The 24380-nt window shown below is 42.4% G+C and overlaps 1 protein-coding gene and 1 long non-coding RNA gene across 8 annotated transcripts in view; one reads left to right on the plus strand and one right to left on the minus strand.

Annotated features, from left to right (window-relative positions):
- thrb (thyroid hormone receptor beta) overlaps positions 1–24380 on the minus strand; it is a 107794-nt gene that overhangs the window by 47776 nt on the left and 35638 nt on the right. The window lies entirely within an intron of this gene.
- Positions 1106–3084, plus strand: LOC130183345 (uncharacterized). The gene is made up of 3 exons (XR_008829817.1): positions 1106–1493; positions 2027–2096; positions 2192–3084. It is a non-coding gene; the product is annotated as an uncharacterized LOC130183345 (long non-coding RNA).

Consider the following 24380-nt stretch of genomic DNA (forward strand, 5'->3'; position numbering starts at 1 on the left):
TGTGTGATGCTCATTTGCATATTTGCTCGGTTCATATTCTCTTCAGGTCTCATTTGCATGAATTCACTCATTTGCAGTTGAAGCTGGTTGAGCGGCACTTGTCTCTCTCTTCCGTCTCTCCATCATATTACGTTACAATACAGATAAACTTCACGCTGCACTTTTCATTCTGCTCACTGAAGGATCATTCTGGTTTATTAACGACCTGGGTCTTATTCTCGTGTCTTATTTCCTTTGGTTGTGATAACACTGTACGGTCCGAGCTGAGCAGAGACCCATGTCCACACCACTCTGTTAGTTTTTTCGAGCGCCTCAAACGGAGACTTTTGGAGACGCTGGTGGTCGTATTTAAGGGGTGGTGTTGTGGTGTGGATGGGCAGAAACAGAGACCTCTGGAAACAGTGACGGAGACAACCGCGATCTGCTCCTGATTGGTTCTCATCAGCCTCGACTACCAGAGGTGAAAGCGTTACTGACCTTGTTGTCTCTGCTAGCAGCTGCTGTTTAGTTAAATTCTACATCTACGCTAAGAGTCATTGCTGTCCCTTCTTTTGTAGTAATTTTACTGGTACTTCCTGTTTATAGCGGCTTGCACATGCCCAGTGTGCGTGAATGGTCATGCATGTGATATGTGTTTTCAGGTATGTTCATATGCACGGAGTTTGTTTCTGATACGGAGCTAAATCCGGTCATTTGGACGGAGATGAAAGTAGTGTAGATTTAGTGGCGTGGAAACTGAGATTTAAAACCAGCCGTCAGGACTTCTGGAACTTTGTGATGTCATAACAAAGCAGTCACCAAGCCCCGCCCACCTGGACCCACCATCCAAACCTTTACAGGATTTGGTTTCTCTGAGTGTTTTTGCCTGAAATCTGCTATATTTTTATTGGATCAGTCAGAAAACAGTCAGCCAATCAGAAGAGAGGCTCAGAGCCTCCTCTCTTCTGATTGGCTCACCGACCTGTTGTTACTAGAGCTCCAGAGAGAAGCCTGAGAGAGGAGATGTAAAACTACACTTTTGATTCTTAAAACCATAAAATTATCTTCTTATGGATCAACACTTCAAATAAAATACAGAAGAAGAAGAAAACTTGGAGCTTTAAAGGGGACATATTATGCTCCTTTTCAACAAGTTTGAATAAGTCTCAGAGGTCCCCAAAGCATGTATTTGAAGCTTTTTGCTAAAAAATCCACTCCGATCCTATATTTCAGCATGCCTGTAAACCCCTCTTTTTCAGCCCTGTTCAGAACAGGCTGTTTCTGTGTCTGTAGCTTTAAATGCAATTAGCTGTGCCTGACCACGCCCCTCTCCGGAAGGGGATGCCGTTCGGGCTTCTGGCACCATGCTCTAATGTTTACGGTGACCGTGACCGGCAACCTGGCGTCGGTAGCGATTTGGTTCAACCACACAACTTTTATCCAGAATCTGAGCCAGAGGGAGAGGCTGCTGAAGAAGTTCAAACTCTACAACTGCAACAGGACGTTTCTGAATGGTTGGTAACCAATTTTGTGTATTTTGACATTACATTTTCAGTTTGTTGATGAGAGCTGGCACACAGTTACTAACATGTAGCTAGGTAGCTAATGCTAACTGTTACTGTCTCGTCATTACTGGAGCTCTTTTGGTAAATAAGCACTATTGTGAATAGTGTAATGTAGTTATCTGTCATGCCTCCTTAGATATACTTTTACAGTCTGAAAATGTTTGTTGTATGTAGACTGCTACAGGTGTTCAATGTCAGTACTAGTCAGATATATTAATAGGTGCTGACAAAGTAAATCATTTTTCTCCATGTTTTGAGCAGAGATGCTCATCATGACATCTTCCTTTATGTAGTAAATTTATTTTGTGTATTACAGTAAAAGCTGTAAATCAGCATAAACATGTCTCACAGCAACAGTAATCTTTAGTCAAAGACTAAACTGGGCAGTTTTCTACACTACACTGTTGTCAAGCTCCACATTATATGCAATAAGTGACATGTTATAAATTACCTCTGTTATATCTGTTATATATTTTGGATAGGTGCTCCTGTGGAAACTGTGCAACCATGCCAACAGAAGCTGAGAATATCTGCTGCTAGGAGATACCACAGGTAACATTCTCACTAGACAAACTAATCATTAATTTGTTTTGATTACATTACATTTATAATAAACCATAGAATGTCCCATTTGCAATTCACTGTAGGTTACCAGACGGCTATGGGAGATCGAGGAAGATTTACCATGTACGGTCGGCCGTCCTGGGTTGGAGCCGCTCTGCCTCAATGTGTTCTGCCTGCAACATGTACCGCACTGACTACGGTCCTTTACAGTTGAGAGGAATACACCAGTATGTTTTGCTTCTTTGTAAAAACATAGTTTCAATCTAAATAAAAGATGTTAGGCAGTCTTGTTTTACTTCAGTGCACATAATTTTACAATGGTAATAACACACCACAAATAGAGTAACACACACTCAAATAAATTAGTTTAGCTGCTCTTTGATCTGTAAAGTTCTTCTATCAGCAGATAGTGTGCATATAATATATGAATTCAGAGGAGTCATTTCTTTAGTAACAATCAAGCATTTATTTACATCAAATGAGGCAGTTATAATCAGTGATAATAAAAAAAAAACTGTAGGATTCACTGGATCCATATAAAAAATTGTGAGACACAACATAGATATATGTTTGCAAGACTAAATGCCCTGTCCAGTTGTTTTAGTCAGTACAGGTATCTAGCCTATAGGAGCTTTGTGAGCTGGTGCTGGGGCTTCCTTGGTTGCAGAATCTGGGTCGTCATTCCAGCCTGCGTGGTCCTACACATCCATGCCGTGTTTCCTGACGCCACAGGCCGGTACGTGGGCTTTAGACTGGCCCATGATAGAACCGGGACACATAGCTGGATATGACCTCCTCCTTCTCAGGCCGCTCGAACTGTGCAGTGAGGTCCTCTGGGATGGGGATGGCCAAAGCAGCTTCTGTGTATGGTCCCAGGTCACAAAGACTTTTTCAAATATGAGGTCCACCACATTCCCTGTTTGATAAAACACAAAAGATTTTTTTTTTTTTACATTTTTCACTTTTTTTTTTTTTTTTACAAAACAATGATTGAAAGTCTGTTTCTAACTACCTCCTGATATTTTCTTTACTGTATTTTGTTGTTGATGGAACTGTCATAACATTATATGTGCAATATTTAATACAATGTGTACAATTGGCAGCCAGGTGACAGATGATGACAGAAACCTTAGCCTACACACTCTCACAAGTTCTAAGTAACCACAGCTTCATTTACCTGCACATTATTCCAAGACTGATAAATGACTGTTAGGTTTATCAAAAGTAGATGCACTTCAGATGGCTACAGACCTGTACTTCTGATGTGAGGCTGAAGACTCTTCAAGGATAACTGTGTGCCTGCAGTGGGTCAGTCTGGCATGCAACATCCCCTGTTGCAGGAAGCTGTATAGATGGCCTGAACAGAGGAAACAGAGATTACACCAACATCTCCTCAAATGTGTAGTTATGGCAACAGCTGCAAACAGTGCAAGAATGATAACAGATGCTCTCAATTATGTGTAAACTGGGTTGTCGATAGCTTGTAAATGCTGCAAATAGCTCATTATATGTGCAAGATGCAAAAAATGTGTATTATAGACTATCCCCTCGGACATATCCCCTTAACTCTGCGCTTATCTAGATATTCCCTACAGGCACTGTATCTGTAAACATGATATAAACGTTAAAACGGCCGTTATAAGGCATGACTCTCAATAATAACTTTCACAGCACTAATAAACAAGCCCGGACACCTATGCTAATCAATACAGAGCCTAATTTTAGTCCGAATTTTACCTGCTTGACTTTACAGACAGCTAAAACGCCTTTAAAGTATAATACATTTAACAGGGTGGCTCTAATCAATGTCACACGGCGATACCAAGCAGAAGAATTACATACAATCTGTACCCCGCTATACCCGGCTGCGTGTCGACGACGCTAAACGTTAGCCACGTTAGCTGCCATGCTAACAACACACGCAACAGGCTCTCGTGAACAAACAGTAAAGCAACATAAAATGGTAAAACTTACAGCTCCGAAGTTCAAAGTTGGGTCACGGACAGTCGGTACTGATCCAAGCTTTATCTTGAGACTTGTAGCAAATCCTGCGTTGTCCTGGCCCTCGTTGAGAAAGCAGTCCGAGGTGAAATGGTTAGCACACACGTACAACACTTTCGGAGTTGGAGCGGGAACATTTCCATCAAAAATAAAATTAATCCACTGGGTCTTCAGATCCTCGGGCGTAGGGATTAAAAAAAGACTCCTGTGTTGGTTTGTGCAGCCAACAACAAAGCAACTACTGTGTTTCGCTCGTACCTTCGACATTGTTCTACAGAAAGCCAGTGTTCGCGAGTGAAGTAACGATACCGTCTGCAACACGGACTCAGAGGGCGGAACACACACCTAGCTCGGGGAGCGTCACCCACCCGGGGGGAGGGGCATCGCCCTTCTTGACGTCACCAGGGGCGAATCTCCAATCCGCTCGTTTGAGCACACATTTCTTGAAAGGTGGAGAAAGCAAAAGAACGAGAGGATGGACTTTTCTCATGTTTGGGGGGTCCGTAGACACGCCAGGGACACATACTACCGATAGAAAACCATGGAAAAGTGCATTTTGCATAATAGGTCCCCTTTAAGTAAACAACAACAGAGATTGCACATTATTGCACGTCATTATACATGAATATCATTTGAGCCTCAGCTTCCCTCCACCGTTCATTTCATCTGTGTGCTGCTTTTAAAGTGGATGAGAGGAACTCATGATCGTTACCGAAGCTCGCCCCCAACTCCACTCGCTGATTATGTATTCCTTCTACTAATAATGTATGTGGTGTCTTTCCTGCATTGTGCCTGGCTTGTGCTACCGCCAATGGTCACCATTATGACAAAAATGAGTCGGTCACACCCACGTGCACTTGAGCTGGGAGATAGCTCTTAAGCTCAGTTTCCGGAAAATGGGGCTCTGCATTTTGTGGTAAACCCAAAAAACACATACGATGATCCTTCTGTGTCAGTAATAATCCCTCACTGCACAGAAACAACAGTGTCAATAAACTGATGTTCACACCAAACAGTTTGGGTAATATTTTCACTCTCTGTTTGCCGGACAGCTCGTATCTTATGCTCTGTCTGACTTTGTCTGTGCTGCGTTCCCAGATAACACACGACAGATAGTGGTCATAGCCAAATTTCATAGCATATGAAAATAATTAAAGGTCACATCCAGTCTAAAGGTCTGTGTCCATGTGTAGTGTGATTATAGATCAGCTCTAGCTTCTATATTAATACTGTGAAAGTATCAAAGCCTCAGTCCACAGAGAAATGCACACAGCCTGTATTCAGAAACTGAGCCTTAAAACCAGCCGTCAGGACTTCTGGAACTTTGTGATGTCACAACAAAGCAGTCACCAAGCCCCGCCCACCTGGACCCACCATCCAAACCTTTACAGGATTTGGTTTCTCTGAGTGTTTTTACCTGAAATCTGCTATATTTTTATTGGATCACTCAAAAAACAGTCAGCCAATCAGAAGAGAGGCTCAGAGCCTCCTCTCTTCTGATTGGCTCACCGACCTGTTGTAACTAGAGCTCCAGAGAGAAGCCTGAGAGAGGAGCTGTTAAACTACAATTAAGATGGTTCTTGGTTCTTAAAACCACAAATATATCTTCTTATGGATCAACACTTCAAATAAAACACAGAAGAAGAAGGAAAATATGGAGATTTAAAATAAGGTCCAACTTGTATTGTAACTAGAATCTTCATGCACAGATTTTATAAATCAGTGTTTTCACTGTCACGTTGAGGCCTAATGCCTTTTCAGCCTTCATGTATTATCATCTATTCAGTTCATTAATATAATACATATATAATTCACATTAAGCTGAGGTCGTTGTTTTGTACCATTTGTTTCTACTCACTTCCCAGTGCCAGTGGGTGAGACGTCAACACACGGCAATGTAACTCGTTATGATCTTATTAAATAAATACATTAGGTTTAGCACACACAGTACAAGACCATGACAGTGGAGTTGTCTGACATGTTCTTGTTCCTTTCCTCTTCCACCACGTGATTCCGGCCTGTGATGTTGTCATCGGCTCAGAAATGTGTGAGTGTTTATATTTTGGTGAACAAAGACACGAGGAGAGGGATGAAGAGAAAGAAAGTCTGTGTTTGTCTAGGGAGAGAGACAGAGAGCGGTGAAAAAAAAAAAAAACACCCACTGATACACTCTGTTACCCAGTTTCCATGGTGATTTGAGTTATATTTGACAATGTGACGCACATTTTCAGCAACCACTTTTGCTGTTAGTCATCTTCATCTTTTCCAGTGCACTGAGCTCAAAGTATGAATGGTTCCTGCTGCAGAAGAGTGAGATGAAATGTCCGAAGCCTGGGGAGAGTCTACAGAAGACGTTGGGATGAGTGTTGACGGGCCGGACCGTAATGGTTGTAAATGGTTAAGTAGAGGCTCGGGAGGGCGGAGCTCCCCCTTCAGTATTTCCCTCCAGGGGTGTGTCAAGTGGTCTGTGCGAAATAAATGAAAGCAAGGCTTTTCTTGTGCCTGCGATCCCGACTGGCGAGTCCCCACTTCATGTCTCCAGTGTGATCAGGGGTGTGTACTCACCCTCCAAGTACTTCACTGTCGACTCCGAGACACAAGCGTTCGTGATGAAACTCGCAGACTGAACACGAGCTCCGGAGCACATCTGATGATTATATATTCAATAATGTAATGTCCGTTAATAGAAGTACTGCTGCCCCCCCAACCCCATCACATCCTCTGCAGCGGGAGGCGGCTCTGTATCATTGTTTACAACAGTACAAACGCTGTTGTTGTTGTTGTTGTTGTTGTTGTTGTTGTTGCAGACACCTGATGTGCCTCTGTGGGGTTTTTTTGTTGTTGTTGTTGAGAAACGGCTTAAATAGCTTTTCACAAAATGTTCAAATGTGCAACATCACTGTGGCTTTTTCTCTTCTGTCCAATCAGGCACAAACATGCACAGGGACACAGAGTACATCTGCGGCGTCTCTATAAACAGAATATGATAAAAATGGAGAGCATCGGGCTGGGCTCATGATGTGGGTAATTAGTTAGTAGCTGACTTTGCGGTAACGGTCCTCGCCATTAATCAATTAAAGAGCATGCAACTCTGCCTTGTCCCAAAAACTAAAGCCCATTCCAACTCACCAGCGTAGCTCCGACTGAGGTCTGACGCTTTTACCACAGGCTGCTCTTTTTGTTGTTTGGTTTTGAAAATTGAATTATGTAGCTGATGTTACCATCACTGTAACTGGGATAATAATATTTTCCCCAGGAGTTATTTTGACTCACTAATTAGTTTAGTAGTCCGGGAAAATAACTGCAATAAAGAAAAATATCAAAGGTACAAACACTCGAAGAAACAGAACTGACTCAAATCTTCTGCAGTGTAGATGAGTGTGTTAATGAATGTTATCCTATAGATGAAAACAGCGTTTTTATCTGATGTATTTTTATAACAGGGGCAGATATAGTCTTGTATAACCGCTGAAGAATGCGATCATTCTCCTACTGGGGAAAAAGACCCTGTAAAATAGCGCCAGACGAGAACTTGTTTTTCTTGCACTTGCATTAAAATGGCGTCCAGTTCCATGTTGGGAAACGCCTGAAAAACATCAAAGACCTACAGTATGTCGACTGTGTGATTGCTATAGCTTGGAGGTTGTTGGGAAGCAGAGAGGGAAGAGAGTGCTGCCCAATGGCAGGCTTATACCCACAGCCTCCGTCCGGTCAGTCAGACTAGGGCAGATGTTGTCAGTTTCCATGGCAACTTGCACGGGTTCAGAATATTTGGAAAGTGCAAACTGCACTTTAAATAAATGAGAAATTAACATTGATAACATCATAATTTTAACCCAAAAACAGTGTGATCTCATTACTGTCACATCCCTCATTAAAAATCCAATTATACTGCAACTTCACCCGTAAAAGTGTTAAATTATTATACACATAGGCTGAACATAATTCAATTTAATATATGATGAACTATGTGATATGTTTAGCTCATATTTGGCTTCATGTATTTGACTGAAGCCCATGAGGGAGGGGAAAAAAGAAAAATCACCTTCTCTATCCAAGGAAAGAAAAACTTGCAGTAACGTCAGACTGAGACACTCAGAGAGAAAAGACGATGATACAGACAGAAGAGAATCAGAAGAAATGTGCATTTAAAAATGGACTGAAGCTACAAGAAGCTACAGGAAATTGCAAAAAAAAAGAAAATGAATTCCACCACCCCTATGGCTACCGCTGGACCTGAGTTGAGAGTTTGCCTTGGTGTCGGTCGTGAAGCCATTTATTTTATTTTATACCAGTTCCATGTCCAGACCACAAAGATCCTTGGTTCTGATGGGGTTAAGTATTTTCAAACTCATCCACTGATGGAGGCGGAGAGTGTGACACATTTCAAGGCTCCAGATAAAGCTAACCTTGGACCTTGGGTTGGGATCATTCTGACGAACTTTGCACTTGTTTGAACAAGACCAAGTCAAAACGCAGGATCTGGCTGCACCACGTACGCTCAATGTGCAAAACTGAGGACGTAGTTGAAAACTGTTGTAGAACGGCTGTAAACAAATGACATCATCGCGTCTTATTTACATTCTGCCCAGTGTCAGCCGGGCTGACGCTTTATCTGTTCTCTCTCCTCCTCTCTGTGCTCACGTATACAGTATTTTAACACAGCTGATTTCACAGTAAAGCTGCTCTCATTTACATGTTTTTCTGTTTCTGTTGTCAGACAATGGAGCAAGGATGAAATTAAGCAGAGCGCCATATAACATCAATAAGCAACAACAGATTACGATTTGTTTGTTTATCTCAAAATTGATTTGGCTACAACAACACGAATAGTTCTGCAACTGGACTGGTACTCGACTGTTGCCAAGCAACACATACACATTTTCCTGACCTGACAATGTCATATGAGCACATACATCCGGAGGTGTGCACTGAAGTATCCAGGCTTCTTCCCTTCATCCTCTCCTGACGACCACACATCACTTCATTCAAATGTTTTGATGAAAATATTTCCATCTTTACAAAGTTTGTTATAATCTAAGACGGATAACGGCCGTTAATGTAACACTAATTAACAGCTAATAAAACACCTGTAAAGCGGAGTGATACACAGTGTATTGGAAGTGCTCCTCCTTTTCCCTGCAGTTCCAGAGCAGCTGGGAAACCAGAGCAGTTCGGTAGACTATGGTAAGAAGAGGTGTAGCCACGAGCCCCCGGTCAGCATCCATTCACGCTCCAGTCATGTACCACGTTAAAAGAAAAAAGTCCACCAAATCCTTTTGAGCAACGGCCAATAGGAAAACTCAGGGACGTGGCATTCGGTTAACGAATGACGGAGCTAAAATAGGACACAGATGCAAACACGCAACACAAGCAAAATGTCCAGGAGCAAACACAAATGGGTGTGACAAGCAATATTTTGGTGACCGCATGCACGAGCTCCAACCTGGTGCAACCAGGTGCAGGGATGCACTACATGGACGGAAGAATACAGAGTCAGCAGGTGGAGTCAGGTCAAGCTTCAGTAATGACTGATTACATAAGCTTCTCTCATCATGAACAACCTGAAGTTCCAAAAAAAAATGTAAATACCTCGGCTTAAATATGCCGTCAATGTCAGAAAGAACAGACACGTGATATGTAACATATGCTGGAGCAGCAGCTGCTGGAGTATCAGCATGGCTGGCTGTAATTGTGCAAACAATTAAGATACAAGCTAATTAATTTAAAACTCTGAGGATGATCTCCTCCTCTGCACATCTCCTCTGGGTGCAGGTCTGTAAACTCAATAAAAAGTGTATTTGCCCTCGCGCTGGCAGAGTGCCTGCAGGAGAATGGAGCTCTGAGTCAACAGTGAAAAATACCCATCAGAGTTTCCCACAGCCCGAGGTCTCGTCTTCAAATTTCTTGATTATTCTGACGAACAGCAGAAAAGATTTTCAATTTGGTTGTTGAAACAAAGTCAGCGTCAGAGTTTAAATGAATTAGCCTGTAACTTAATGCTCTGCACAACTACAACCAGCCGTGCTGATACGTCTATTCGTTCTCGCACCAACGGCATATTTGGGACAAATGCACTAAGTTGGCGACACTGCAGGATGCAAACAGCCAAATACAAACTGTTTGTGCCAATTCATTTTGCAAGAGCTAATCGAAAAAACTCGAACTCAAACATGAAGTCGGCCAACCAATGACGTAACTTGATCACCCAGTCAGTCAGTCAGTCAGTCAGGGGTATTGTGTGTTTGGGCTGGCGCTGCTGTTGTGGTCCAGCCAAAAAATCCCCAAAAATACTGAACTGCACGGAGACGATCTGGGGATTTATATTTAAAAGTGCCTTTGGTTATGCTGATTATTATTCCTCTGATGTATCTGGATTGAATAAAATACTGTTTGAGCAAATAAAAAATATATTATGTTTAGTTCTTGTGTCAGTAATTAGTTTGGTCCTTAGAGAATGGAGTAGTCCAAATGCTGCATAATAATAAAAAAAAAGAAAAAGTTTGATTATTTAATTAGGATCTATTTAATTAGTAGTAATTAGTAGTCGTATTCAATTATTAATTATACTTGTTCTTGCCTTCAGATTCAATGTATTACATTGTAGATCTGGACTAATAAATTGCAGTGCGTGTTAATAATTTGTTATCCAGGTACATAATAAAAAAGCTGAAAAGCATGTTGATGAGGGGATTATATAAAATATTATTTTTCATTTAATTGTTATTTGTGATCTTTTATTTGTATTTAAATGACTAATTATGTCAAATTTGTCTTAATCAACAATTAAAATAATTATTAGTTGCAACTCTGGTAACAAATTACAACCACAGAGCAAATGATGAGTGTGTTATCATGTGCATGTGTGTGTGTTACTGTCGGGCGTAGCGGGAGATCTACGGGTTAATATTGTGAACATACTGATGCAAATATCTAAATATGATGCATCACACACACACACACACACACACACACACACCCACACACACACACACACACACACACACACACACCTCCCTCTCAGGCTGACAGTAGCTGCTTTCGCCTCTCTGAGTGAGTGTGGGTCACATCAGGACAATGCACTGGCTCGCAGACTGTTTGCAGCAATACAAAGTTTTTTTCCCCGTATTTCAGCCTCATGGACACTATTTCAGGGCCAGAACGAAAAAAAAAGGAAAAAGGAGTGAGTGAGTGAGTGTGTGTGTGTGTGTGTGTGTGTGCATGTGTGTGTGTGTTTGTGCATGTGTGTGTGTGTGTGTGTGTGTCTGTGTGTGTGAAAAGCCCTTTTCAAATTGATGACAGCAGTGGGCGCTGAGGGAAACCATTGAAAGGAGTATATAAAGCAGCATCATAGCGTCTGCCTGTCTCCCCCCACCCCCCTCCTCTTTCCCCGACATCAAAAGCATGTGCCCATCCTTAGCCGACACAGCTCCAGATCGCTGCAGTGCATGCTGGGTAAGAGAGGACAACTCAGGACACATGCAGGGACTTTAAGGATACTGCAGTAAGCTGTTCACAATGAGAAAAAAAAGGAAAAAAGAGGGAAGAGATGCAGAGGGAGGAGGGGACGGGAGGCGCAGCGAGGGGAGGGGAAAGGAGACAAAAAATACTGGCAGGATCAGTGAAGGATGGAGGAATTCATCCAACGCTTCATTCTGAAAAATATGAAAATGTTTGACGCAGCTTTTCCTCGTTGTAACGCTTCCTGTCATTAGATGTGCTTCAGCACACCGACAGGAAACGCTGCTTTGTGAGGACGCACGACGGAGTCCGAAGCTTTATTAGGGAGTTTGTTTATTTCATGTCAGTATTTTTTATTTCATTTTATTCTAATAAAAAGCTTTTGTTCAGGCTGTCATTACATCTTCTCATTCATTGTGAACAGAAGCCTCATGTTTCAGTTTGTTGTTTACTGTATTTGACCAAGATATTATTAATAATAATAATAATAATAATAATAATAATAACAAAACGAAGCTGGGACATGAAACAGATGAACTGATTATTTTTTCCAAAATGGTTAATTAATGCCTCATGTAATTAAACTGATTATTACTTGTCTTAACCAAAATTAAATGAACTGCAAAAAACTGTGGCTGCAAATAGCAACGATTTTCATTATCAATGACCGTATTCATTTTTAATCATTTTTTGACTCTTTAATAAATTTTTGATTAATCCTTCAGTCTGTATAATTTTCCACAACTCTGAAGCTGTTTTAGACTGTGTTAGTATCTCTGAGAAAATCTAGTTCAGATCTGAGAGGTTTACAGACGGCGGTTTTCAATCCAAACCTGGTGTGACGCAGTCGACTTGGAATAAATCCTCATCATGATCTCCCTTTATCATTGCCCTTTTTTTAGTTTAAAACTCAAATATATTTAATTACAAATGTACGAAACTGAGAAAAACACAAAAATACTTGCATATTAAAACTATTATCAATATAATATTAGTTTATCATAGTTATAATGACACAGAAATAAAGATAATATGTTATAACAGAACATTATACATTGAATATTTTACTAAATTATTCACAAATTCAAATGTACTATAGTACAGAAGCAAGGAAATTATTATGTTAATACGATGCAACATTATAAATTAACTTTAACTTGACTTTAAAATATTTAATATGTATATATTTTGTATGTTTATATTTATTTCTTAAATACTTTATATGTTCTTGCATTTGCTTTGTATAAATATACTTTCTGTTACTGTTACTGCTAAAATTCTACACTAGAATAATCTTACTACTGTGAAATAGTCTTTGGAGGAAACGTACTGCTGCATGGTTTACACTGTACGCAGTTATGTAATCAGTGTATCTGCAAAAATGTTGAGCTGTTGAATATTTCTACAATCTCCACTTAGGTAAGTCGCTTGTAGAGAGAACAGATTTCTGCAAAAACCATTTTGTGGTTTATAGACATTATTTAAAGGAGCTGATGGTCGACTCTTCTCTGCTCTGGAGCCTTCAGGTTTTATTTATTTTCAGGCAGCGAGGAGGAGCCACAGCAGGAGGGAGGACAGGAGGGGAATGTTATTGGATAAAAAACTGAAAATTATGAACAGTGTTAACAGATCGTACTTTTAACATTGATCTGAAAAAGAAGAGATGAAGTAAAAAAAAAAAAAGATTTAACTGATCTTAAATGTGTCCTCTCTTACACGGCCTCGTGTGCACGTCTGACCCGGGTCACACAGTGTCACCCTGCCACTGTCATTAACACTGACCTTGTGTGTTGTGCCAACTCTCCATCCTCCCCCGCCCCCCCCCCCCCCCCACCCCCACCCCCCCGCTGACATTTAACTGTGTGGTACCACTGCGACCACAAAAGCATCTGCTGTACGGTACTATACGAAACCCGACCCCTGCACGACCTCCATTTGTGTACAGCCATATTTGAAGTGTGTTAGTGTGTGAATGAGTTTCACCAGTAGTGCTGAGAGAGAGAGAGTGTGTGTGTGTGTGTGTGTGTGTGTGTGTGTGTGTGTGTGTGTGTGTGTGTGTGTGTGTGTGTGTGTGTGTGCGCTGACGGGGAGAGCTACAGGGAATACATGTTCACATACTCTGTGTCAGCACTGATCAGCCGCCGCTGCTGCTGCTGCTGCTTCCTGCCACATGTGACAGCGAGGCTGCCAGCACCCAGACTCAGGCAGGGCCAGAGGGAGTACCCCCCCCCCCCCCCCCCTACCTGCCCCCCCCCCCCAGTCACCACAGTCACATTGTTAAAGGTGCTTTCTAAACATATGAGTGTCACATTCATTCTGACACATTAACATCATGACAAAGAACTGAGGGTGAGATTAAACTGGCGGCTTCATCTCACACCACCAGACAAATTAACAGTAATACTACAACCGGCTCGGCTGCCACGGCTGAAACTGACTGTTTCCTCCAAAACGCTTTTAAACTGACGGGTAATTTGTCATATTGAAGCTGGAACTAGAGAATGTGCAATAACTGGAGCGGAGGTGATCGGGGGGCAAATATTTTGATAATCAATGAATCGTTTAGGTCACTTTAAGCAGCAGAAACTCCCCCACCCCTCCACCCCTTTCTGCCTACACTCAAACATCAATACCTAAAACCCAACTGGTAAATATATATATACTGTATATACTGTATATATATATATATATATATATGTCATGTGATAAAAAAGTGAACCTTTCCCTGAATATCTTGTTGGTTGGATCGACCAGGCAATTTCACCAGAGAATAATCTCCGCCAGCTGTTTCTCGTCACACATTTTATCCAATTAATTGCAGATTTCCTGGAAATTTGTTTATAATTTGCTCATAATTTCAATAGAAACTGAAATAATAACTTTAAAAAGCTTTTTTTAATACATTCAGCCTGTGATATCAAACAATAGATGTAAACAGTCTTCAGCGGTACACCTGAAGAAACAGACTCTCCAGAGATATTACGCATTAGTTATTTGTTTGAAAACTTAATGTGGATGAGGCTGAGTTTTCCCTGACGAAGCTTCAGCTGCTTAAACTCGATCCAAACTAACAGGAAACAACAACCGCCAGACGACCGGCTCTGTTGTTTTACTTCAGCACGACGTCTCGTTGCAGGTAAAACATGTGGCACTAGTGATGCTGCTCAGCCCGCGGGAGGATTCCTAGTTCATGTTCCAGTTGTTTTTATTTTAACTTATACATAATTGTTTTATTGTATTCAATGTTTCAGGTACAAGTGATGCGGCGCTCCATCACTGGAGTCACAGTGCAGATGTTCCTCCAAGGATTTTTACTCCAGTTAAAGTCATGGAGCACTTCATTTTGTGTTTAAAAGTAATGCCATGTTTTATCGTTCCAACCGACCCGTAGAATAAAAAACTTGTAGGATACGATCCAAAGCCATAAGAACATCCATTCCATAAAAACAGCAGCTACTACAAACTGTCTGTTAAAAAGTTTATGTGCAATTAAACAAACGTTAAAAACCTTGAACATTTAAACTTCCGCTGTGAATCAAACACAGCGACTTGGACTCCTACAAGTTTCTTGACGCTGTGTTTGATTCGCAGCTAAAGTTTGACGTAAACACAGAACTGACTGTAAAACAGGGTTCAACAAAGGATGCTTCATTCTTTTTATGTCTGTGATATAATTTAATTAACTTTTATCATTCTTTTATTGGAAACCTTTGAACCTCATTCTGTTTTTACCTGCTGGTTTCAGTGGTTTGTCTGAGAAGGACAAGAGCAGCAGAGTAAAAGTAAAAGTGTGCTGCAAGATTACGGGAGTTCAGCAGAGCGACGTGGGCTCATGTTGGGGGAAACAGGTGGCTGAGAAAGCAAAAAAAAAAGAAAGAAAGAAATTACCAGCCAACCAGACCAGACCACATTCTCTCTCTCCCTCGTCCCAATTCTCTCTAACGCCTTCGGGCCGACGTTATAATGAGCCCTTGATGAGAACTAATCGTTACTCCGAGTCCTTTATTCCTCAACACAGACAACACTCATTTTAAATGATTGTTATTTAAGAGTAATTCACTGGATGTGTTGTTTTACTCACTGAAACTGCCCCGTGCCTTTTAATATGTTTCCTGTGACGTTTTAACCACATCTGGTTGGTTGTCTGTTGAGATCGAATGTATGGACTGAGAAAGCTGCGAATGAATTGCCCACGGGGGAAAAATAAAGTTGTCTGAGCTGAAGTGAAACTGAAATGAATCTTTATTTATTTATAAACCTTCAGACACAGACCTCAGATCAGATTCTTCTCGTCTTTATCTCACGTCGCCATCGCTGGGACACTGACAGGTTCAAACACGGCTGACGGCCGAGGAGTTGGCGGCGACTGTTTGTTTTTTTTTCCTCCTGTGATGAACACAGCGCATGGTCTATCAGAATTTCAAAATAAAAGAAAATTCATTCCACTGACTAAAAGCTCTGCTTCAAAGTAAGAGCGCTTCATAGAAATGTAGTGGAGTAAAAGTCATGAGTTTCTAAGAATAATAATAATCAAGTATTATAGTATTATAGTATAGTAGTAGTAGTAGTAGTAGTAGTAGTATAGTACAAATACTGGAAAAATATACTCAAGTAAATGTTCTGAAGACACTTCCTAATCCCACCAGTCAACCTCCTTCAAGTCTGTGTATAATCCATGAGTGTAAATATAAAGTTGTATTACTGATGCCTTACAAAACGAACTAACAACTAACCATGATTAAGATCCATCCCTAACAACAGATAATCCTGTGGTGACGCTCGCTGCCAAATCAAATATTTGTGGAACTCAAACGCCCACAAAACGCTGAGGTCCAAACTGTCCCAGGTGACTTCTGCGGTCATATGACAATGAGCTGTTGCATTAGAAAAATCTTTTGTTCCACTGTCAGGAAGCCTGTTAGTCAACTTTCACTCTGCTGATAAAAAACACATGTACTGTCGATGTGCAGAGCTGCTGTTTGTCCAACATGCTCAGCATTTAACTGACATGCAAATGTTAATTTATAATAAATTCAGCCACTGGTTGCAGCTCGTATCTGTAACGACACGACAGGTAATTACTCGGTGTGACTGCACAGCTTCAAAAAAGCTGCTCTGCTTTCACACCTCCGCACACCTGACCAGTCACTGCAGGAAGTGCCTGCGCCCCAATACTGACGTAGGAGAGGTCTGGGAGGGGGGAGGGGGGGATTCAGATGATGCTTGATAATCTCACACTACATCCTCCTTTCACACCTCGAGCTCAGCTGCTCAAAGCTTCGGGCTCGGGTCACGGTTTGAGCGGGAACCACGGAACACTTCCAGCTTCCATACGTCAGGAGGAACAGAGACGACGCTCATCAAACCACCCAGAGAAGTGAAAACAGTCCAACAGAGCTGCACAGACACATTATACAATCTATACACACCAGCGGCTGTAGACTGCAGCTTTGTCTGGACGATGCACGCACATATACATGAGCCTGCAACACCAACACACACACACACACACTATGTCAGTAAGAACATTTTCTAATAACACTGCGGCACAGACGCACTGACCGACCTCCCTGACCGCCTGCACACGGACGACTCTGCACCCGAGTTGCACAGTAAGATGCTTCTCAACAGCTTATCCGAGACGAGACCTTTAAACGAGGCGTTATCTATTATTCAGAACTGAATGTAAACACAATCCCTGAGAGCACACCGTGCATTACACACTCCCCGAGCAGCAACGCAGTGTATTCTCGGCAGACGCAGCGCTGCCCTAAAAATGAAACTGGAAAGCTATCTTGTAATTCAGCACCATTATGTGGCTGTTTGTGTGTGTGCAGCTCTTTGACTTTGCACAAACTGCGTTGCGCGGGGGAGGGGGGGGGTTGGGCGGCGATTCAGGAGGTGACCTTTGGAGCGTTTACACTTTACATTTCAGGGAGAGTAAATTCTTCAGTTCATCTCAGCCGTCATTGTTCTTACACTCGTCACTAACAAGGGGCAATAAAAGCGCTCGCCACGCACCTCAGAGCAGAGGCAGAGTCTAACGACAGAACACCCCGCACTGTAGAACGCCTGTCTTTGCTAGAAAGGCGTCCGCGTAGTTACAGAACAAACATGTTTTGCGGCAGTTTAACTCCATATTCCAGGAGCCGCCACAAAAGATACAGGAGTGCGCAGCATAGGAAGTGATCTTTACACTCGCATGCTAAATCCAGACAGCTATAAACCAGTAAAGGCTGAGGTCTGGGAAGCTTTCCCTCCCTCCCACTGGTTTTGCAGCACTGCCCAGCTGCCTACAGTAAACACTAGGTTTTCCCAGACAGGCGGGCAAGGGAGGGAAGGATGGAGGCGAGATGAGTGCCAGGTCTGCTGGTTCCACAGCAAGGTATTGGATGAACAATATGTTTCTTGGCAGATGTGCAGGGAGGCTGTTTTCTGCTGCAGCGTTCCAGGCGGCGAGAGAGAGAGAGAGAGAGAGAGAGAGAGAGAGATACACCGAAAACAAAAAGAGAGAGAGGAACAAACAAGGCAAATTAAAATGAGAAACTCATGTGGAGCCTGTGGATGAAACTCAATGAGAGGGAGAGAGTGATGTGTTGGATCTTCCTAATAAGGCCGCTCCGATGGTTACGGGGGTTTGCAAAGAGTGCAGAAGCCCGCCTAACTGCAAATAGGTCAGTAATGGGCATCCTAGGATTTTCTCCAAAACTACTCTCTCTGATTGGTCGGTTTCCACGTCTCAGGGGCAGAAACCTGGATACCACACTGGCGCGCCCCTCACTAGCTAGGAACCCTGCCAGGTTTTTTTGGAGAAACAAACACACACACACACACACACACAAACACACACACACACACACACAGTCAGTTCTAACCCTAACATTACACGACAAACATTTTATGCATGTGGAAAACAGTGAACGGCCAAAAATGCCCCACAAACAGTCTGTCCACACACACACACACACACACACACACACACACACACACACACACGCCCCGAGCTTCAGAGCATTGTCAGCATACATACAAACATGTAAACACAGTGACGTCACACTGGCGCCGGACCACAGGCTGAATTCTTTGGATTGTGGATCCATAAAGATTCAGCGGGTGGTCAGCTTTCTCTGCGAACACGGGGCTCAACTCCACCCAACAGCTGGGGCCACAAGGCCCTGAAGGATTGATTTCTCTGACCCTGAACAGCCCCCCCCGCCCCAAACAGCTGGATCGAGAACAGGAACAGCTCTAGACAGTTAAAGCTGTTCATCTACTGATAAAACACCCTTCAGCTCTCTTGTGAAAACATACAGTATATTAGAGATAATAACAAACTGGGTCTTTTTCCATCCGTACCAACAGGACGGTGCACACAGCTGAAACGCTAACATCGCTAAGAAGAAAGTTAAACAAGACAAACAGTCAGAGAGGTTGTATATAAACTTCTGCGTTAGCCAAAACTTATTTGGAAGAGAAACCCAGCCGCATGCTCAGCTGCCGCCGAGCGGTTCTGTTCCCTCCGTCCATCCGTCGCCGCTCGGTCTAACGCTCGCCGAGCTTTACCAACATTTCAGATGCACTTAAGTTTCATTTTAAAGACACAATTTTAACCAGAATTTATCATTGTTAATCATTATGATAAGAGTGTTATAACAAAATATTTCAACTTTGATGCTTCAAACCTCAGTAGGAATTGGGATTTGTTCCCTAGACTGACACTCCGGTTCTGCATGATAATAGAAACATCACCTGTCGTCTACCTGCCTGAATCTTCTTTATGTATCCGGGCAAACTGCACAATAAACTGGAGGAACGGGCTGAGATGATTCTGTGAATTTTCCAGGTGAAGACACTCGACACGCTGCGGTTGCAGACTGCAGACAGTCACAGACATCACTCAACACATTCAAAGGTAAAAGTCTACAGCTGGCCCGTGAGACGAGACAATAAAGTTTGCCTGTGTAAAGGTGCAAAGTGCAGATGGCATTCTTCAAAGGTTCAGTCTAGTAATGGCGAGTAGTGGTTTTAAATTTGAGACGGTAGGTGATGAACTCAGGCAGGAAACTCTCTGTAGCCACATGAAACGGGACATCAAGCGTTCGGACGACAGAGAGCTGAAGAATGTGTTCGAGAGAATTTTGAAACACAAGCTTGAGATTAAGCAGATGACTGATAATCTTAAAAATATATTTATGTTTACGTTTTGTTTGCACACATTATATATATATGATTTATCTTATGATTATATGATATATTTCCTTTTACTTGTATTAGCTCTAAGTATTTTTGGTCCACTGTGTGGATGTGAATGTATTTTTTTATTTTGTACAGTCTTATGTATCCGATTACTTGACAGGCGGAGGCGTTGGAGACGACGGTGCCGTTAGAAGTGCAGACGATGAATAAATCCATCAGAAACAATGAATCGCGGCGGCGTCTATTTCCCGGAGGGAGGGACAACGGTGCATGAAAGACTGTTGAAGCAACAGTTGCAAGTGACCTAGATGTCTAAACACTGTTTGATCACACACGGCCCACACATCCAGATGTCTTCTGACCTGCCAGCCACTTGGAAAATAAGACAAGTACTGATGACTGCAACAAAAGCAAACACTGTGGACGGAGTCAACGACCAGCTTTTCTCTCTTTGCATTAAACGGCACCAAAAACATCAAAGTGAAGCAGGAGCTGGATCTTTTTCATAACAAAGATAAAACTGCGACCGCCAGCCACTTGCATGAGCTGCGGTAAACTTGGCTTTGTTCGGCACTGGACCCCGCTGAATGAGAGGGAAGTGAAGCAAAGAAGCACAGCTCCATTCAATCTTCATTCCAACACTTAACTATGATAACGAGCTTTGGACGCCGACCAAAAGAATGAGTTTGCAAATGTAAGCAGCCAAAATATGAGGTTCCTCTGCAGCACTCAGAAAACTATGCAACCCAGGGCTCCTGCAGGATTATTACTGCCTGCTGAGTTTGACCCCTCCCGCCTCCAACACTGTTTTCTATTGAAAAGCTCTCTTCACATGTTGTAGGGAAAATAAGAATTAAAAAAATACCATTACAGTAACTATCTGCTGAAATCAACCACCAATAAGCTCGAAGTGAAGTGAAAATAAAACCTATTAAATCCCTTTAAAACAAAGAGAAAGAGAGGGAAGCAGAGGCGGTGTGAAGCAAAACCACTTTCAAGTGTCAGATGTTTTCATTTGTCACAACCAATTGTTACAACAGTAGAAGAGCTGGACTATAAAACATTATTGCTGCAATTTACTGCACCTACTGTCGGCTTTCTCGTTAATGCTGCAGCAGCGTGAGACTTTTTTCCTTTTCTTTTTGGAATGAAGTGTTGAGGTCTCACGAATTTGATTTGTGAGATTTCATTTACATTTAATAGAAACCATCCTCTGGACCTCCACCAGCTCCAGCTCCAGGGAGTTTTCTTTTTTGTTCATTATCAAATCAGATAGTAAATGAGATACAAGAGAGGTCCATCTATCCATCCATCTATCTATCCATCTATCCATCCATCTATCCATCCATCTATCTATATCTATCCATCTATCTATCTATCTATCTATCTATCTATCTACATTTTTCTTTAACAATGACATGTTGCTTCATTAACCATGAACGCACACTTTAGTTTATTTTGACTCAATCCCACGTTCACCTGCCCCAGATACTCACTAGAGCACCAAATGTGGATTATTACAGTCCCAAACAAAAGCACCGTGTCCTGTTTGAGTGACATTTATTAAAAACTACAGTTTCCAGCTATTTTAGTTAAAGCTCCTCCAGTGTAAAGGTCTGTGTCCATGTGTAGTGTGATTATAGATCAGCTCTAGCTTCTATATTAATACTGTGAAAGTATCAAAGCCTCAGTCCACAGAGAAATGCACACAGCCTGTATTCAGAAACTGAGCCTTAAAACCAGCCGTCAGGACTTCTGGAACTTTGTGATGTCACAACAAAGCAGTCACCAAGCCCCGCCCACCTGGACCCACCATCCAAACCTTTACACGATTTGGTTTCTCTGAGTGTTTTTACCTGAAATCTGCTTTATTTTTATTGGATCACTCAGAAAACAGTCAGACAATCAGTATCAAATGAACATGACAACTGTGTTGGTCTGAAACTAGCAAAGACTTGCGTTACTCTGACTCTGCTGGACTTGTAGTATCTCACACTGCAGCGAGCGAACGTTACCCGAGATGGTGTTACATTCTACAAATCCACTGTTTCCTCGTCATCCTTAAAAAATCTTTTCTGCTGCAACGGTTACAACTGAAAACACACAGAGCAAGTGAGTACAAAAGAGCATCGCCGTTTCTTTATTTCCATGTCTTCTTCATGTCTTTTAGCATGACATCATGCATTTAGCCTTCAAGTGCATATATTCAGAACCACTTCTACAGGGTGTTTAAGTCGGCTCAACCAATTCATGTAGCTGATGTTAGCTTTATTATAGCTAGTCACAGCTAATAAACTCAAGCTCAAGCTGTAACCGTTAGCTTTAGCAGCAGCTAATGGGCGGGGCTTAGCAAAAGCACGCACGTGCCAGTGATATAAATACATCAACAAGTGCATCAAATATTGTGTGACAGTTCCGGCTACTGGCCAGAAACAGTGTTCCAGCGATTCCACCACAGAGTTAAATGGAAGCAGAGGAGACACACTGTGATTTGGCACCGTCGCTGCACGACTGTGGAAACGTACTGGGAACACAGTGGCTGTGTATAATGAGCTATACACAACTCCACACCTGACAACAAATGTGTGTGTGTGAGTGTGTGTGTGAGTGTGAGTGTTCTCACATGTGCGAGCAAACAAAAAAAACAAGGTGAAGCACTAAGATGAGGTCACAGTTTGATCCACATCTGGCAACAACATCTGTGTAACTCCTGAGCATTTGACCTCAAGCAAAGCACAGAAATAGACTGTGATACACAGCGTCTAGTCTGTTTTGTGTCAGCGCTATCGACTCATTCATTCCTTATCGCTCTACGGCCTTTAGCCATCATTCGCAGAGACCTAGGATATGTCACAGATGACGTGACGTGATATCAGATAACGATCGCGCTCCTCCGTGTATCTCCAGCGCTTCCACTTGGAGGCCGACAGACAAACACATGTCCTGCTGGCACTGCGAGCAGGGTTAAGCTGAAATGTGCACCGTACGGCTGCGTGCATGTCGAATAGAAAGCCTCAGCCCTGGATGCAGCGACAGGCTAAGAGGAGGTTACTGTGTAAAATGTCATAATCCGGTCGGGGCAGCAACAGGCTTTGCCCCCGCTGCAAAAAAAAAAAACACAAAAAAACCAAAACGACAAAACACGACTGCTAGAAAGTGGATCCAGTTCTTCACACACATATATATATATATATATATACATATATACATATATATGCACAAACATATACATACATATACAGACAGGTGACAAATTTAAAGAGACAAGAAACGAGAGGTAATCACACGTCCTCTGAGCTGCTTCGTTCAGGGCAGGTTGGAGTGATTCGCTATCAGAAAGTGACGAGGCGGGCCGCGGCTAGCTGGTTAGCATGCTAACTTCAGTAGAAGAAAAGACTTGACACAGACAAGAGTTCACACTAGCGTTTTTCTTTCCACCTCTGGAGACAGATGTTGGTAAGTAAAGGAATGAAGTTTGATGCTGAACTCGCAGCTTTTCTTCTAAACTAGTAAGTAAACAGCTGCTAATGCTAACGCTAACTGTGTAGCAATAACAAAAAATGCACAAATAGCTCCTTTAAAAAAGAAAAAAACCTGAATAAACGAGTGGAGAAAACATGACGGATGCAGACGCTTCGCCACAGGTGAACTGCATCTAGCAGGTAACATCCACTCGTGCTCTGTGGCATCATGTAGGAAAACGCTGAGCAGTGGATTCTGATCTTATATGAAGATGAAAAGAGGAAAAGATCTAAGTGACTTTGAAAGAGAGGTCACTGCTGGGGCTCGGAGGGGAGGAGCTTCAGCTACAGAGATGCTCAGCTGGCTGGTGTTATTGACGATATTGCATTTGACCATATTGCGATTTTGATATTTCAGTTGTTGAGTCCTAGTCGGCCGTGTAAGCAGGGCGGACATATTGCTGGACTTGATCAGGGCTTACTGAGCTCACTGCATTAAACTAAGTGCTCAGCGTGATCAGACTGTGTCAGCAACAACAGTCCATCGACAATTAACCAGAGAGGGATATTAGAAGCCGGAGCATAAACCCCTCATTACAAATATGAATGTACATTTGAGAGTTCAGCGGGGAAAAAGCCGCAGACGCTGGTCTCTACAGATGTGGGATGAGTCGTCCTATAAACATATTCTCAAACATTAAGTGCAAAAAAAGCTGCACAACAAGCGTTAGAAATCTTTCTAAAGAACACACACAACGTGGCGACAGATTGCAGGAGAGAAAGTGAGAGAGAGAGAGTGGCTCTCCTGTCGTTACAGCTGCACCCGTACAACCTCGGGGAAACACCGTGTTAACATGCTAACATTTGCTAATTAGCACTAGCAACAAAGCCCAACTGAGGCTGATGGGAATCTTTTAATTCTCACAGGTATTTGGTCATAAACCAAAGAACTGGAAAGAGGAATCTCAAACATTTCGTGGCGACATATCCAACAGCTGCCAAGAGGAAAAGTCAGGGGCTCAGCAGAGCTGGTGAGACTCATCCTCTGTTATCCCTGAATGTTCATATTAAGACAGCACACTAACACTGGGTCGGGCCCTTCCTTCGCTCTGACACCAGCCTCCATTCCTGGTGACATCATCCCCACGAGATG

The sequence above is a fragment of the Seriola aureovittata genome, chromosome 16, assembly GCF_021018895.1.
Source record: "Seriola aureovittata isolate HTS-2021-v1 ecotype China chromosome 16, ASM2101889v1, whole genome shotgun sequence".
NCBI lineage: Eukaryota > Metazoa > Chordata > Actinopteri > Carangiformes > Carangidae > Seriola > Seriola aureovittata.